General features: G+C 45.4%; 1 non-coding gene across 1 annotated transcript; it reads right to left on the reverse strand.

The window, feature by feature from the left end:
* Positions 1–2,303: 2,303 nt before the first annotated feature.
* On the reverse strand, positions 2,304–2,377 carry Trnat-ugu (transfer RNA threonine (anticodon UGU)). Its single transcript has one exon. It is a non-coding gene; the product is annotated as a tRNA-Thr (tRNA).
* Positions 2,378–6,724: the final 4,347 nt, after the last annotated feature.

Here is a 6,724-nt window from a genome sequence, read left to right on the forward strand (position 1 = left end):
TGTGTGTGTGTGTGTGTGTGTGTGTCTATGTGTGTGAGTGAGTGTGTGAGTGTGTGTTTGTGGATTTAGGATGTTCAGAAACGAGGTTATTAGCGCCCTACGAGACTTCGCGCCAGTATCCTGGATTAATTTATGGATCTCTCATGTGTCTTACTTGAGAGGAGTAGGCTATACACCACCACCGGCTTTCACCCTCTGTCTTGTCTCATCATCATACAACACACACATAACACATATTAAAAACACATACATTACATTCACCTCCAATCCAGTTCACAGACAAGCGTATGATACAACTCTTACTCACCGCGTGAATAAGACATAACTGAGAACAACAACTTCTTCACAGACGAATATCATTTCGGTTTTCAGAATAATTCTCATCATACATTTTTCCGGAGTAACAGTGGGAGTTGATTCAATTGCTGGATGATGGTGAAAGCAGATCACTTGGATCACTGAATATTTTTCTGACAGCGGAGGATTACTGTTAACACACAAGATTATAGATATGATGTACTAGAGCCACACGCGCAAATTTTCTGAGATGCATTTATTCCTGACTCCTAACGAGTAACTATACTGGATCGTCTACACGTTCAGTACGCTGAAGGCGTCCCGCGTGTGGTTCGGCCAGCAAGGTTTCCGGTTCTGGATCCTGAAAAACGCATTTCTAATGCATTGAAAACAAGAACAGCAGCTCATCATCCTCCACCAAGGACTTACCTACGCCGTTACGCCGCTGTTTCTCGGGAATGGGATCAATATCCAAAAAGAATTCTTGAATATTCTCACGTAGAGCACACAACACAGTTGTCAAGTATATTTTGCAGATGGGGGTAATCGTATCCATTGTTAACCAGTTGGCGTTTACCGATGATTTTTTTATATCAAATGTACATCTCTGGTTTCACAGTTTTATAATTAAGCGTTTTGGACACCAGCATAGGCCACATGCCTTCTATATAAATTTTACCTCGTCTTGTAACATTTACATTATCTTATTCAGGAAGTACGCTCATTTTTCTTTTTTATGGGTTACTTCTGGAAATTAGGATGATCTTAATGTAACCCTTAGGCTCGTGAAAAATATTGCGAAATTAATAGCTGCTATATAAAATTGTGTCAATGTTGGCTTTAGTGGATAAATCGTACACTGTCAAGTAAAAATTGTCTCCTACATATGACTGCATTTTAACCTGCTGTATATGTCATTGTTTTTAAAATCTGTAGCACAATGAGCTCTGACATTCAGAGCGTGGTGTGACACACAAAATGATTCGCACTACACAGCAAAAATACGTACGAGGGCTACAAGACTTATTGTGAACCGTTGTCTGGCCAGTCACAAATGTTGCTCGAAAGCATATGATGCCTAGTTCACCAAACTTACGAAATTAAGGAGCCTTATGTGTGAATATTATACTTCTCTGACTGTAGCTCTTTTCATGGTAGACGTGCTGCCCCTATATCGATGTTTGTATCGAGAATGTAAGCCAAAGAGAGTCGTAAAAAATGAAAGTGACGGAACATTATGACAAAGTCACATTCTGAACAGACACGCTGTACATGTGATAGTAACACAACAGTGGATTTCATCTCTATGTTGGCGCGAAGCTGGAGCACTGCAGCAAAGCTGCCACTGTTTGTGCGCTGTATGCTGTGCATGTACCGGACTTGCAGAGGTAGATTCTGTGAACTACTTGCGGAAGTTTACTTGGTAGTGAAAGCACACCTTAAGAAAGTTGGGATATTATGTACTATATATGCCTTTGTCTTCACACTTGACTTTAAGCGCGCGTCCGGCAACAATCGTTTCGACAAATTCGAATATCGCTTCATTTCTAACCTCAGTGATGTGCGAGAGACGCTGTGGAGATGAAAGTTGTCTCCCATAATATTATAGCCACCGTAAAACCTTCCGTGTAGTTATCATGAAGGGTGAAGGCACCATTGGGCATTACATACGTACTACACCAAATTCCAGTTATTATCAACAGTGCAACAGTGAAAGGGTTTGTCTATAAATGACATAAAATCATTGGACAAATCCGCAATCATTATCACTAGTCGTTATAAGTCACTATAACGGCCTTCATCGTTCTCTCTCTCTCTCTCTCTCTCTCTCTCTCTCTCTCTCTGTATCCCTCTCTCTAATTACAAGTGTCATCTAATACTGTGTAATCCCGCCCATGGTCTTGATTTGATAACCACCTAGATTCGGTTATGAAATTACAAGTAAATCAATACCATTAGCTGTTGACGGGATTTGATATACATCAACGGGGACAGTTGAAAATGTGTGCCCCGACTGGGACTCGAATCCGGGATCTTCTGCTTACATGGCAGACGCTCTCTCCATCTGAGCCACCGAGGCGAGCATGCGCTCTGAAGAAGGTCATCAGCCGGTAAGCCATATTTATATGAAGATGGCATCTGTTCTTTCGGAGAACAGATGCCATCTTCATATCGTTAAGGCTAACCGGCTGAGGACCTTCTTCAGTGCGGATGCACACGATTTGCCTGATCTCTTACGGGACTCGGTGGATTGTCTGCCGCGAGTAATGGGTATAATAGCAGGGGCACTAAGAATGTTGTGTGTGGACTATACGTTAAGAATGTGGGTCTCACGGGGAGCGCGCCAGCGATAAATCCCTGCAGTGGCGCTATCGTCTGTGGCCTCGCTGGCTCAGATGGACAGAGCGCCTGCCATGTAAGCAGCAGAACCCGGGTTCGAGTCTCGGTCGGGGCACACATTTTCAACTGTTCCCGTAGATGTATATCAATGCCCGTCGGCAGCTAATGGTATTGATTTACTTGTAATTTCATTCCAGAGAGCTGTATGGTCACCAATTGCATCTGCTCTTTCGGATATGTCCGAAAGAACAGATTCCAATTTCATATAGATTCGGTTAGGATGTGAGTCCACAAAATTGTGCACGTACGTCACCACAAGCTTACGCCAATCGCTGAGGACTTAATGGCGCAGCTCCACCATTTTGCGGGGATGCTGATGTCGGCATTTTACCTGTTATTCCAACATGTCCCAAAGATTTAGTATGGGGCTCAAGTGATGTGATTTTGGAGGTGCAAATGGTTCAAATGGCTCTGAGCACTATGGGACTTAACTTCTGAGGTCATCAGTCCCCTAGAACTTAGAACTACTTAAACCTAACTAACCTAAGGACATCAAACACATCCATGCCCGAGGCAGGATTCGAACCTGCGTCCGTAGCGGTCGCGCGGTTCCAGACTGTAGTGCCTAGAATCACTCGGCCACCCCGGCCGGCGATTTTGGAGGTCCGTCGAAATCTATTTGAGGGAGAGGGGGGGGACTTTGAGAAAGCCAGTCACATTTTCTTCCAGCCCGATAAAGTTTCCTGTTGGCGTGAACAATGACCTCTTGTGAGATGACCGACTCCAAATGATCGCTACATGCAGTTCCCGTCGCTATATTCTCTCATTCTCTGGCTAACAGTTTTGGATGGACCTTCAATCACTGCCTGCAGCAACTGCTGTCGGGTTTGGAAGCGACTTGAATTCACAATCCGGCAAACATGCCTCTGGTCCCTTTCAGTCACGATCTTTTTCCGACCACAATTCAGACGTCGTGTTTAGTGACATGTGTGTTACTCCACTGCTTGTAGACACTCTGAACAGACCGCCACGAAAAACGAACAAATCTAGCAATTTCACACACGCATGGCCTTGGGCACGGCCAAGCACAATAATCCATTTTTGTTACTCTGTCACGTACGTTTACCCATGTTTACATACAATGTCCGCTTTGAAAATCAATGTCTCACCATAGCTGTTGTGATATGCATTGTGCGCGAGGTTGAGTATGTGACTTGATCGCGGCGCCATCGGTAAAGGTTTAACGATTGAACTGCGAGTGTGCAATTGACTAATTTGCTGTCCAGAGTGCGTATATATATATTAAATGTTTGACCTACCGCGTAACGGCCACAACCATCATCCGGATCTGTCTGATAACCAGAAGAAATGAGAAGAAATTTTTCTACTAAGAAATACCATAAGACATCGTTAGAGAGCAAAACGGAGACATATCACACTTAAAATCTCTGTACAACGTATCATGTCAACTGAGTTCACCTAGACTGGTACAAATATTAGTGCTATTTAGAGTGGCAGCCTGCATTATACAACAATTTCTGACTGTTAGGTGGCCTTAAATGCAATTTGTGCTTTCCTGTCGTTCATCGTGTGTGCATCCGCCGTTGTCCGCTGTAGATAAGGTCACGTTTTGGAGACCAAATCAGCAGATCGTGCTCTTGTGGTTGGCACATATAAACACGACGGCAGCGATATGGAAACGACCCTGAACTCGGCACCTCTTCCTATGTCATCATTTATGTACCCATGGTATACACTTAAGGTTATTACGATTTTTATTCTCAATTTACGAAAAGAAATTGCAATACAACTTTACATTACTTAAAGTGGAGATAATGTTACATTAAGCTCACTCTTGTATAGCTTCAAAGCCATAGGTTAAACTATTTAAAAAAAATACCCATTTTATTTTTATGGATTACTTTTACGAAATGACTGTAAGCTATTTTTTGAGAAATGTCTCTACATTTAATTTGTAGTTATTACTTTGAATTTTAGCGTGACAATTCGAATTAATCACTTTCATAGTATATTTTTAAACGACGGTGTGAATTAATCACTTTCATAGTATATTTTTAAACGACTTTAGTTGCTACACTCCTGGAAATTGAAATAAGAACACCGTGAATTCATTGTCCCAGGAAGGGGAAACTTTATTGACACATTCCTGGGGTCAGATACATCACATGATCACACTGACAGAACCACAGGCACATAGACACAGGCAACAGAGCATGCACAATGTCGGCACTAGTACAGTGTATATCCACCTTTCGCAGCAATGCAGGCTGCTATTCTCCCATGGAGACGATCGTAGAGATGCTGGATGTAGTCCTGTGGAACGGCTTGCCATGCCATTTCCACCTGGCGCCTCAGTTGGACCAGCGTTCGTGCTGGACGTGCAGACCGCGTGAGACGACGCTTCATCCAGTCCCAAACATGCTCAATGGAGGACAGATCCGGAGATCTTGCTGGCCAGGGAAGTTGATTTACACCTTCTAGAGCACGTTGGGTGGCACGGGATACATGCGGACGTGCATTGACCTGTTGGAACAGCAAGTTCCCTTGGCGGTCTAGGAATGGTAGAACGATGGGTTCGATGACGGTTTGGATGTACCGTGCACTATTCAGTGTCCCCTCGACGATCACCAGTGGTGTACGGCCAGTGTAGGAGATCGCTCCCCACACCATGATGCCGGGTGTTGGCCCTGTGTGCCTCGGTCGTATGCAGTCCTGATTGTGGCGCTCACCTGCACGGCGCCAAACACGCATACGACCATCATTGGCACCAAGGCAGAAGCGACTCTCATCGCTGAAGATGACACGTCTCCATTCGTCCCTCCATTCACGCCTGTCGCGACACCACTGGAGGCGGGCTGCACGATGTTGGGGCGTGAGCGGAAGACGGCCTAACGGTGTGCGGGACCGTAGCCCAGCTTCATGGAGACGGTTGCGAATGGTCCTCGCCGATACCCCAGGAGCAACAGTGTCCCTAACTTGCTGGGAAGTGGCGGTGCGGTCCCCTACGGCACTGCGTAGGATCCTACGGTCTTGGCGTGCATCCGTGCGTCGCTGCGGTCCGGTCCCAGGTCGACGGGCACGTGCACCTTCCGCCGACCACTGGAGACAACATCGATGTACTGTGGAGATCTCACGCCCCACGTGTTGAGCAATTCGGCGGTACGTCCACCCGGCCTCCCGCATGCCCACTATACGCCCTCGCTCAAAGTCCGTCAACTGCACATACGGTTCACGTCCACGCTGTCGCGGCATGCTACCAGTGTTAAAGACTGCGATGGAGCTCCGTATGCCATGGCAAACTGGCTGACACTGACGGTGGCGGTGCACAAATGTTGCGCAGCTAGCGCTATTCGACGGCCAACACCACGGTTCCTGGTGTGTCCGCTGTGCCGTGCGTGTGATCATTGCTTGTACAGCCCTCTCGCAGTGTCCGGAGCAAGTATGGTGGGTCTGACACACCGGTGTCAATGTGTTCTTTTTTCCATTTCCAGGAGTGTAGTTCGACTGCATGTAACGCTGCCTAACAGCCACAGATTGTTATATAAGATTGCAACTTCACTAAACGGAACTTGTCATGGTACATACTCATAGGTGACTGGAGATACAGTGAATCGAGGTCTTAAATATAGTATGTATTCGTTTTGTTCTATAAGACTCATTATAGTATTTGTGGTAGAAATATTACTTCCTGTGGAGTCCTGAAGCATCCGATAAATTTTGGGTATACGATAAATCGCACAAATGTAAGAGCTGTCAGCTCGACTAAATACCTAGGAATTACAATTACGAGCAACTTAAATTGGAAAGACCACATAGATAATATTGTAGGGAAGTCGAAACAAAGACTGCGCTTTGTTGGCAGAACACTTAGAAGGCGCGACAAACTCACTAAAGAGACAGCCGATATTACACTTGTCCATCCTCTGCTGGAATATTGCTGCGCGGTATGGGATCCTTGCCAGGCAGGATTGACGGAGGACATCGAAAAAGTGCAAAAAAGTTCAGCTCGTTTTGTGTTATTGCGCAATAGGGGTGAGAGTGTCACTGATATGTTACGCGAGCTGGG

This window comes from Schistocerca cancellata, chromosome 4, assembly GCF_023864275.1.
Source record: "Schistocerca cancellata isolate TAMUIC-IGC-003103 chromosome 4, iqSchCanc2.1, whole genome shotgun sequence".
In the NCBI taxonomy this organism is placed as follows: Eukaryota; Metazoa; Arthropoda; class Insecta; order Orthoptera; family Acrididae; genus Schistocerca; species Schistocerca cancellata.